Source organism: Buteo buteo, chromosome 8 (genome assembly GCF_964188355.1).
Source record: "Buteo buteo chromosome 8, bButBut1.hap1.1, whole genome shotgun sequence".
Taxonomy (NCBI): domain Eukaryota; kingdom Metazoa; phylum Chordata; class Aves; order Accipitriformes; family Accipitridae; genus Buteo; species Buteo buteo.
The window spans coordinates 15,623,451-15,635,665 of record NC_134178.1 but is presented as its reverse complement, the minus strand read 5'-3'; positions in this window follow the sequence as shown (position 1 = coordinate 15,635,665).

The window sequence follows — 12,215 nt, the reverse complement described above, 5'->3', positions numbered from 1 at the left end:
TGCTCTTTGATTTGCCAAGAATCAAGACATTTCCAATGCGGGACAACTTATTTTCTTGAATCCTTGTTTTTGCCCCTTTTCAGTTCAGTCCCTGAACAGAAAACTCCAGTACCCAGACAGCACTACATTCATACCCAGGCAGGTGTGAATCGCTGCACAAGTGGAGAATTAGGTTGCTTGAGGGAGCTGTACCCTCTGGTACTGAACTTCAAATGAACAGGTTTTAGAGCAATATATAACACAATAAAAATATTAAAATAAACATATCTGCCATGGGGTTTGGTCTTCTTCCAAGAACAGGAGTATGACTTGTTCTACAGCGCTCATGTTTTTCCTCCTTTTCATTCAGGTTTGGACATGAAGTTGCATACTCTTTTTTTTTCTTTTTCTTTTTTTTTTTTTTCTAGTAATAATTGGACCACACAGTCTCCTGTCAACAGTGCACTTACTGTCACCTTTCAACATCTTGGACCCTTTGTGTACAGTTCACACATTAAGGCACTTTGTAAAATTGATGTCCAAGAAGAAACAAGTACATACACTTAATAAATTGAGATTCCCAGCAGTTGCTTTCCCTTACAGGAAAAAAACCCAAACCCTCTTTAGGATTAGATCACACTCTGACACTAGGTCCTTCAAACAGGGTAAGGAAAATCCATGAATTACCCATTTGCTGTATTCTGTTCTGTGACTTACAGACTTCTGTGGCTTAAAACCACACATGTATGCCTGTATGTATATCTGTACTTCCAAGAACACTCCCGATGCATAAAAAAAGGACCAAAGGTTGAATACCAATAAATTAAAAATCATTTCAAATAGAGCACTGTCTTGATACTGCACATTTTTGGCCTGCCACACCTATCTATTTAACATAACACATAACCAGAGAAAATACTGAGCTCAATGGTTTACTTCCAGCCCTGCTAAATAATGATGCAATTTTGTGTCTGCCCTCATTCTTTTACAAGGTTCAGACTATGACTGACGAGCAGCCAGTTACCCTGGAAAACCTCACCGACAAACAAACACTCGCAGCCTTGAAAGACCAAGAGGCTGAAGAGAGACTCTGCAGTCGGGCCGACTTCTGGATACAAGTGGGTGGTATAAACATAAAAGGGATGGCATTAGATTAGAGCTCTTTCTTTGATCTCCGTACAATAACAATAAAATAGTCATAAAGGACTTTCACTCGGTGGATCTCAAAGCACTAGACAAAACGTTAATAAGCCTCACAGCTCCCCTGTGAGGCAGATACTATCGCCTTCGTTTCACCAAACAATAAACTGAGCCCAAAGGTCTGAGATGGTTTGCCCGAGGCGTGCAGGCAGCCCATCCTCATCCCTCCCGATGGGGACATGGCCCTGCCAGATACCCGGGAAGGGGGGAACCACGGTCACGGCTTTCTGGTGTCCCCCTGTTTGACCATTGTGCCTAGCAGCCCCATCCTCGCTCGCTCAGCGACAGCCCAATTTCACCGTTCTGTAGGCATTTGCTCTGCTTTGGGTGAGGGCAGCAATGTTTCTCACTTCTGTTTGTTAGCGTTTGGAGCGCTCGAGTCTCCCCTGGTCTTTATTTTGTTTAATTTTCTCCTGCCTTTCGTATGCGTGCCCTCATGGTGTTCTTGGCAGGTCTCTGAGATGCCCAAGTTGGAGCTTGTGGATCTGATGCCCGTGCAGTGTTGGAGCTGGTACTTTACCAAAACTGAGAGGGAAGCGCTACGATGGGAGGGCTGAGGATGCCGCCCTCGGTCCCCCAGGCCACCTACACCAGCCAGTCAGCCAGGTGCTTGGGAGAAGCGCTGCCTGTCCATGCACGCCCCAAGGAACCCCTCACCCCTGCGGTTATGGCCACTGCCAGCCCCGGGCCGTGAGTCAGAGTGAAGAATATGTTGTAAGTTGTTGTCCTGGACAGCATCCATCTGGTGTGAGATGTGGATCTGACCAGGCAGATTAGGACTAGTCTCACCCTCCTCTTGCTGTGTTCCCACTTGCTGTTGCCCATGGATATTGGGCTCCCCGTCCCCTTTCAAGCCTCTAGAAAATCGGCTCCCATCCTAAAAGTCTAGTTGCCTGCTGCAGAATTACCATAAAGCTCCTTTTTCCCAGACATGTCCGCTTTTTCTTCCCTCCAGGCTCGATCCAGGTGGAGTTTGAGCTGCAGCGCCTGTCTGGATTTTGGAAATCTCTGCCAGGAGCCCAGGCAGCTCTGTGAGGAAGCAAGGAGGCAGGTTTGGCCAGCCAAACCCCCCCCAGGGTAGCCAGCAGCCTGCGGCCCGTGGGACGGGGCCAAACTTTGCGCACGCCAGGGGTCCCATGGGTCTCTGGTGGGACCCTGGGATGGGGAAAGGGGCCAAAAGGAGAAAAGGCCTCCAGTGGAAGGGGCTGTGGGCTGCGGGCCAAGAGTGAGCATTACATCAAGGGGCAGGAGCATGAATTAGTGCCTGCACTTGTCTCCGTTAGCACAGAGAGAATGGGATTAATTATATTAATTTTAATCATCTGCTGCATCTGAGGCCAGATGGGAGACAGGAGAGACTTCAGGGATGGGGAAAGTTTGGAGCTGGGGATGTGGGCTCCTGTACAGAAAGTGGGCACAGGGAGCTGGGGGAAGAGGGTTTGGGAGCAAGCAGGGGGTCAGGGCAAGGGGCTGGGGCCATGGGGCAGGAGTTTGGGGTGGGGTGGAGGAGCTGGTGGGAAGGGAGGCTTGGGCGGCTCTGAAGCAGGGAAGCTGCACAGGGCTGGAGGCTCTGCCGGGACAGGGCAGGGGCTTCTCATGTGCGACATTGGAAGTAGGGGCGGTGGATGTGGAAGGATGCTTGGGAAGCCTCAGGCAGGCACGGGGCTGGAGGAGCTTTGGGAAGAGAGGGCTGGGGGGGTAAATGCCCAAGGCAGGCAGAGGCTGCCAGTCTTTAGGGCAGCCGGGCTGGGGCTGGAGTCCCTGTTTCGATGCCTGGGCCACCCACCCTACTCCCATCCCTTTCCCTCCCACTGTTGGAAATGTGGAGGTCCTACTTTGCCATGGGAGCACTTTGCAATACTGTCACTACTGTAATTAAATAATAATATTAGAGGCATCCACCAGCAAAGGAGACTGGTCTTTTTGCCTTAAGAAATAATTATTTGAAGGGTGTAGCCAATTGTCTGTTGTACACTATTACAGTAAGACCTTTTTGTCCCAGGGAATCATCTCACAGAACCCACGTGATCCGTCATCCTGCAGCCCGGTTTATCTGCCACCCATATGCTCCAGCACAGTTCTGATTTTCCTGAAGCATCCCTTGACAGTTGTGTTTACCTCCTTCATGGTCACCATCCCAAAAAAACATGTTCAGGCATAAAGTCAAGATTGTCTTTTTGTGTTGTGATTTCTAGTAGAGCTGGGTAAGATATTTTTTTTTTCTATCCCATGGGAAATTTTCAAGATTTTGAATATTTTACTATCTTGAATCAGTAAAAAAAAAAAAAAAAAAAAAATCCATTGATGTCAGGACAAATAGTTAAAATACCAAGTATCTTTTTGAAATTAAAAAACCCCAACAAAATAAAACAAAACAGGTTTCATTTAATGACTTTCAAATATTTTTTCATTTTTATTTCAGCTTGTATTACAAAATGAAAAAGTGCTTTTAAAGAGAACCTCCTCCCCCCTCCCCCCAATTTTCCTTTGAAATTACAAAGGGAGACATTTAGACGACTCCTATTTTTTTCAATAGCTTTTTCAAGGAGAGAAATTAGTCAAAAGCAAGTCTTTCTTGAGAAGTTTTTATTCAGCAGCTCTGACAAAATACTTCTTGTTGAAACATTCCCAAGCAACTCTTTTCGAGCTGTTGGTCAGTGAGAGGCTCTGCCTGTGAGCAGCAAAAGGAACTCCACATATAGCAGTGATCAATCCACTGCAGTTAAACATGGCATATGCATCCAACTGTTGCCTCTCCTGTGACCTTCAAAAAGCCTGAACAAGGGCTGCATCAGCTGTGGAGGGCTTTTTGTGCACTTTGTTTAGGTGTGAGGCTTGATGAGCAAACACAGGGGTTTTTTGTTGTAATGTTGGCACTTTGTTTGACAGATCACCCTGCTTTATTTGATGGAGGGCTTCAAGCTACTTTGCTGTTGCTTGAAAGCTTGAGGAGCTTGAAGAGTGAGTGGTCAAACTGGTCAAGGTCTTTGGGCTTCTGATCAACATGACTGAGATTTAATACTGAAATATGTCATATTTTGCCCTTCAACTTAAATTCAAGGTGAAAGAGATGTTCTGAATGAGCAGGCAAGGATTTTATTGACTCTATACCATCCCATAAGTTTAAATACCAAAGTTGGGGGTGCAGTCTCTGTTAGTCTGGACTTAGGTCCATCTTTATGGTTAATAAACTTGATAATCCATCAGATTTGAATGGTTTGAATTCATTAAAATCCCAAGCCAGCAGACATCCAAGGAAACACACAAACGACTCCCTCACCACCCGGCAGGGATCTCATAAAATGCCTTTGAAAGCATCAAAGTTAAGGTAGCACATGAGCAATGCTGTGACACTTACCTTTCTAGCCTCTCACATATGTGAATCCCCCTTCTTATATACTAGTATGCCCCTGCATGCATGCACGTGTGCACGCAAACATGCGCCATTTTTATAAAACCTAATATTCAAATATGGGAACATTTCTTTTTGTTAATGCAGCTAGTGTATTTTACTGCACTTGGTATCTTTTTCCACTGGACTGTCTCCCCCCACCCGCCCAAAAAAGAACCAACACATCCTCAAAAGACTCCTGGTTTCCTGTCAGTAACCAGTATCTTCTTGACAGATTACCCTAGGGAAAAAATAAAAAACCCCAAACCTGACTCTCTCACAGAGTTCATGTTGCCCTCATTTACCTTTTGCATAACAAAAGCTCAGACTATAATTCTGAATAGATGTTTTGTGTAGTTGAACCAGGTGTCTTGCTTGGAAAGACAGTACATTAAAAGTCAGCAAAATGCCAATTTGCTTTGTTTCAAAACATTTTGTTTCAATTGTTGCCAAGGCCTGGGGCTAAACACTACATTCTGTTATAAGTGTCTCCGTTCTGCAGTCAGCAAGTCTTTAAGGTTTTTCTTGTTATTTATCACAATACTCTAATGACAGTCTCACCTAATCCTATTGCTCTGGAAGAGATTTTTAAGAGTAAAACCATAGCTGTATACAATCATGACTATGATAAATTGATGCCCACAAATAAGGTAATTTCTGTCCAATTAGTGAGCCTGGTAAAAGAAAAGATCAGAAATAAATGTCCATATTAGAAGAATTTTGACTCTTCTCTCACTATGTCTGGAGTTCATAAACCTGCAGCCGCAGTGCGCAAGCTGTGCGCCGTACATTTGGTTGCTGATGTATTTAATCAGAGTTTAAACAAGTATCCCGTGATTTTACTGTTTGTGCTCTACCTGTTTGTAAATCACTGGTTTAGCTCTGCCACAAGTCCATGCCTGCTCGGCCAAACACACCGAGGTTCTTCGGCAGGGGGGCTTAAGCACATGCTTAAGTGCTTTGCTGATCTGGGGCCACAGTGAGTGCATTTTAAAGTCCCTGCACCTGGAAGCGCTTTTGCACATGCCTAATTTTATGCACTTGAGTAGTTCCAGGGAATTTAATGGGCCTACTTATATGTGTGAAGTCACTTGTCTGCAAGTGTCTGGATGATCAGGGCCTAGCACTAAGCTGCTCTGTCTTGAGGTGTAGTAGGACATCTCCAAGCAAAAGCTTTTTCTCCTTAAGCCTTTCCTAAGAACTAAAGGATAGTCAACAGTGGGTCAGAGCAGAGGTCCTTTTAGCTCACTACCTTGTTTTTAGCAATGATAAGTGGTGGACGCATAGGGAAAATGAGCAAGAAACATAGTGGGCATGCAAGGATACTTCTTCTTGTATCTCCTCCCTCCTCCCCAGGTCTGGCCATCAGTGCTTTAGGGAGGTCCTGAGCTGGAGATTGTATTTTCTCTATTGTGTTCCATAGTTCTTAATGGCCCTTTTTTCCATTTAGACTTTGGCTTCCACAATATCTGATGGCAGAAACTTCCACAGCTTAAAAAAACATGTGGGAAAACTGCCATGTGGAAAAAGTCCTCCTTCTGGCATATCCCATACCTGTGCCTGACTGTTTTGGAGTCTGCCCCCCAGCTCTCATGTGATGCCAAGTTCTTCCTCCAGTCACTTCTTCCTGCTGTAACTGCACACCCCCTTTTGATTATACCTTTCCTACTGCCACCTCCCCAAATTATAGTTTATTTAGTCTCTCTACAGATGCTCTTCCATAGTGCACTCCATGTGTCCTTCCTGCACTCATACTTTGACGTACCTCTGAGACAGGGCCAGGAGGGGCATTCAAGTTAAAATGTATCCTAATAATGTTTTCTATTTTATTCCCGACTACTGTCTTAACAGCAATATTTTTCGTTTGATTGCTGCTGAGCACTGAGTTGACATTCAGAGAACTGCCCACAATGACTCAGTTTGGTGTATCTTAACATTTCTCACATGAGAATCATAGGATAGAATCATAGAATGGTTTGGGTTGGAAGGGACCTTAAAGATCATCTAGTTCCAACCCCCCTGCCTAGACCAGATTGCTCAAATCCCCATCCAACCTGGCCTTGAACACTTCCAGGCATGGGGCGTCCACAACTTCTCTGGGCAACCTGTTGCAGTGTCTCACCACCCTCACAGTAAAGAATTTTTCCCTAATATCTAATCTAAATCTACCCTCTTTCAGTTTAAAGCCATTACCCCTTGTCCTATCCCTACATGCCCTTGTAAAAAGTCCCTCTCCAGCTTTCTTGTAGGCCCCCTTCATGTACTGGAAGGCTGCTATAAGGTCTCCCCGGAGCCTTCTCCTCTCCAGGCTGACCACCACCAACTCTCTCAGCCTGTCTTCACAGGAGAGGTGTTCCAGCCCTCTGACCATCTTTGTGGCCCTCCTCTGGACTCGCTCCAAGAGATCCACGTCTTTCTTATGTTGGGGGCCCCAGAGCTGAACGCAGTACTGCTGCATGCGTGAATTCACTGTGTGAATGTTATTGGCCTTGGTCTGACAGAAACAAGAGGCTCTTTGAACTGCAGCTGAGTCATCTGTGTCCTGCGACTAGTTTAAATATCATGATTAGGGTGCCACTTTTATCACTGAAATTGTGACAAAACTTGTAACTAATGATGAATGAATAACTGAAAAAGAATTCACAGATTTTCTTCTAAATTCAACAGCTAATTTCAGTTTGACTGAGCTTCTGGCACTTTTTTTTTCTCCTCTCTTTTTTTTGGTAACACTTTGAAATTTCAGTTAATGCGTTCAACTGCAGAACTGATCTTTTCAGCTGTGCTGTGGTCAGTTAGTTACCCGCATCATGTGGCATTATTTCTGTTTCCTGGCTGGATTAACTCTGTAACAAATCAAAAAGCAAGTATTGTAGCCAGAGAGATTCAAGCTATTTCTGTGGTCGTGTGAGTAGTTTAAGTAATATCCCAGACATGATGCTGTGCACTGTGGCTTGTATATTCCTCTGTGACTCCCTATTTTGAATGCCCACCAGTGTTGGTTGGTGAGAAATCTGAGTGTGTTTTTGAAAAGCGAATAGGCACTTTGTGGCAAATAATCTGGTCTCACCCTAAAGCAATGCAAGCCACTGAGAAGAGTCCCCTGGATTTCTTTTGGGACTGAACTAGGCTGTCAGTGAGCAAAGCAGTGATGTGAAATTAGAAGAAATAACAGAGTGAAAGTCACTCACTCACTTTTACCTAGGGCTCAGACCCACCCAAAGGCAGGTGAGTTAGAGTGAACTGACACCCACCAGCTTCAGCAGAATTGGGGTTAATCCATCGCCTCTGGATGGTGACTATCTGCTGTTTTGAAGGAGGCCACAGGTAGGAGCCTACAGGTGAGAGCTGGGAGGATGTCACAGCTGCCCTGCGAGTCCCATAGCTTTTCTCACCCAAGGTCTTCCCCACCATTACTGTGACTAATGCACCCTTCAGCTCAGAGCCAGAGTTTTACTGCTACTCCAATTTGCTCCAAAGAACCATTCAATTTAAATATACAATGCAATTACAGCATATTAAATATTGATTGTTTAAGAAGCACTTGGTAAAGGGTATTAAACAAAGTACACACCTTCCATCTAACTGCCTTTACGAATACAAGAATTCAATATAATGTTGTACATTTATTACCACATTAAATATGACATGCACGTGGCACTCTACATAACCTCAATGTAAAAGCATATGCTAATATTTTCTCTGACAACAACTGCCTAAGTGATACATGTTGTTGCTTGTTCAATTAAACACTAGATAACTGTAAAAGCTCCTTAACCTATAACCCTCTAATACTTCCTGGTGGACTAGAAGAACCATTTAATAATGTTAACTTCACAGCTGAATCGTGTGGGTTGAAATCCAGACAGGATCAATTCCCAATCCCAGTATGATGTTTTGCACTTCAGAACACTGAGAAGAAGCAAGATACAAGACCCAAATTTTAAGGCTAGACTGGACATTCTAGCTTGGAAAACATTTCATCTTGGTGAAGGCGGGGGTTACACAGATTTCAACAGCCCCCCCAGGAGTGAAGGAGCAACTGTCCGGACCCCAAATGCTCTGCAATTTACTCAAATGATTAGGATCCTTCCACAGAAGAACAGAGAATTAGGTTCATGTTCCTATTCCATGTCATGAAGAGGTGGGATTTAAACGTGAGCGGATACCAGTAGGGAAGAGCAACCTCGCCATTTTCTTCTTATTTATGTTTCTGAGAAAGGACTGATCCAGCTGGACCTTCAGCCTAGCCTCAGGTCCTGAGGGGAAGGAAGCATGGCCATAGCTGTGGCCAGCAACACAGCATTTCCTGTAGGCCACCTCAGGTGGCCCATGCTCACAAGGACTGGTCTCTAAAGATCCTATCTTAGGGACATAGCTCTTGGCGTGCACCAGGCAGCCCATCGCAGTGCCATGTCCCTCCCCTGGATTCAGCCCCACATCCTCAGTCTGGCCATATTCTACCTACCCTCAGTGGAGACTGATTTTTCGGTGGAGCTGGCATTTGACATGACTTTCAAACTCAAGCTTGACATTTTTTCATCACTACTACAGTGGCACAGCATGAATTCTGGTCATACATCCTCCATTATCCATACTACCTTTTGTGCACTTTTCTCTTAAACTTGCTGAATCTATTCTTCCCCACTGAAAAGACAAATTTCAGGTAACTAAGAAAATAAATTTGCTATCATAATATTGCCATGAGCCTTACAACACTGTGGCGTTTCTGAGAGTTCGGCTCATCCCATTTGTATCTGCTTTGGTTTCACTACCATTGCAGTAGGCATAACCTCTGACCTGTTCTGTTTACTGCAAGCAGAAACAACCATTTTCATGGATTTTGCTCAGCTTCTGAGTAAGAAGGCCAATGATGCTGACTGTATTTAGAAATGTAATTGAAGTCAAGGAAACCAAGAACAGGAAAAATGCATCAAGTAAAAATAACTGCTTACAAGAGGAAGGAACATACTGGACAAATTGCATGGAAATAGTAAATTGGGCAGAAATTCCACTGGAAACAGGACAAAGCTCTTTATGAATAGGACTCTCTAGCTTCTAACCAATTTCTTTCCAATAAACCCAGGCCCTTGGAAGTATAGCAATGTAACTAATTCTGGGCATTTTTCATCAGCTTATTCTGTATTTAGAGAATACAAATGACTGCTGTTTACTCATGACTGCTAGGATAGGTTTGTTAGTTTTCAGTGCCTATGAATTTTTTTATCATATCTGTAATAATGACCTTTGAGTCTCAGAGAAACTTAACAGGCTTTCACAGTAGCCACATCATTCAAACTAGAGACAGTAAAAATGAAATTTTTTAGTAACAATTCAAATATTTATTTTTTTTTGGCAAAAAAAAAGAAAAATATTTTAGGCTGGATATGCTGATGAAATGTTTCACAGGGAGCTGTAGTACATGTACCTCAATTTCCAGATGCCCTTGCCAGACCGCATCTCCCAGCTTACACCGTTAATGGGAAGAAGGTGAGGGGGCAGGGTGTACTGTGGGAATTTCCCTGTAATGCATCATGGTTCACGTAGCCTACTCAAGAAACTCTCATGTACCCTAAGAAGTAAGACATGGGGCAACCAAACCAGGATGACTGTGAAGCAGATATTTTCTGGCTGAAACATGCTTTTGGTTGATTTTTTTTTTTTAAGCATTATCTATTTCTTTAGTTTTAACTTCATATGTTTCCCCACCCTTGAAAACCAAAGTGTACCACCAGAACTAAGAACTCAGAAAATATTCTACATGTCTTACCTGGAGTAGCCACAGGAGTGGCAATGCAAGTTTCCACATGTTACCTTCACTTTCTCCACTTCTAGAAGTCCTTAATCAGCTTACGAAGTACTTTTTCTAAAGGCTATGATTTTCTAAATTACACTTGTAGAGCCTACAAGATATTAAAAATACCTCAGTACAAAGTGTTCCTGCATGTTTTATTTGTTGACATCTTCCCAAAGAAACAGTGGGTGTCTCTTTTCTTTTTATTTCCTTTCAACACTGATAGTTTGTCTATTAAAATCAGATAGGCGATTACAACTCATTTTGCACACACTGCGAAAAAGCTGTCAGCTCGTTGCTGCCGATCATAGCTGGATTTCAAGTAGGATGCTACTGTATGATGCAGTAACTCAGTGCGTTTTAGTTAAACCCCAGAACCATTCGGTCTTTCCCTGTTGCTTGTAGTTTTAGCTGAACTGGGAACTTGCCTACAGCAAAAACAGCTGGTGAAGTTCTTCCTTTTCCATTTGGAGTGAGGCTGAGGAGGACTCCAAAAATCTTGTAAAATTCTTTCAGAGAGGTCCAGGGGATGGACAGCACCCACTTCTGCACACTTCTGGGGAACCCCTGCTAGCTTTTGAAGCCCCGGGACAGACATGCAAGGCAGAGAAACATGAGTGGGGATGCTCGCCCCGAGGCAGGTGCTGGGGTAGGAGCATCCCTGGGACAAGACAGTGGGTCGGCGTGGATCAAGGGCATGAGGAGCAACAACAAACGAGGGAGTTAGTTAACCTGATCCGAGCACTAATGATGGGCCCACAAGGCCGACCTCAGCACCCAGGGGCCACGTGCTGCTGATTTAGGGACAGCTCAGAGGGAAAAGCCTCCTCACATCTGTTTCCATGCAGCAATCCCATGGCAATAAAACCAAAGCTCCTGCAAATGTTGTAGCTCATCTTGCTGAAACAGGCTGCAGTGCCTGACAAAGCTGGGGGGAGCCTCCACCAGGCATCAGTAGGAGCTTTCAATTAAGATGGCAATAGTTCTCAGTTTTATATTCCTAATTAATGTAATGCTTCTGAACGGTGTCAGGCAGACATCAAAGCTCTGGGCTTACTGTGACAGCAAACACCACAAAGGGAAATTGTTTCCATTGTCATTAGCCATGGCTATCTAGCCTTCTCAGGATGGCTTGTTAAATATAGAGTTTCAAATATGAACCTGAGCCAATGCAAACAAAACATGAAATGTTGATTGCCTTCGGGAATTTCCCTGATCTTTCGTTTCTTTAGACAAACAAAAAGGAAGAGATTTTCTGGGGTTTTCACATTGTGGGACTTCTCTTTTTTTAAGCCTGTGTTAAAATCTGATCTTATTCTTTGCAACTCGTCATCCCATGATTTTCACAAAGATGACCTAGCAACAACAGGAAGAGAAAAACCAATCAACTAACATCATCGGAGGCCACCCCTCAAAAGTTTTCTACTCTGTGCTAGGATCATCCCAGAGCTCCCTGCATATCCACAAGAGACGTTGTCTAGATAGAGACTTTTGTCCATTGCTTATTCATATGCAGTAATACAAGGTGTATTTTTGCTTAAACTGTGCTGAAGTTGGTATAGTTACAGAACATGATAACTGCTGCATTCTACTTTAACAGAATAAGCAGCAGAGAGAAAAAAAATAATTAAGGAATTCGATGAATCATGAAAATAACTCATTTTTTTACTTGGTTTTCCCCCCATACAGGCATTGTTTTGTCTCAGTTGGTTTGAGTTGGAATAGATTCTTTAAAAAAGTAAGTGGAAAGGAGCTTTGAAAGTAACATAATACCTCTGCAGGTTTTTAAGACTAAATCTCACGTAGAGGGTCTTACTGATTTCAGAAGGAAACATCCCTCCCGGTTTCTCAGAA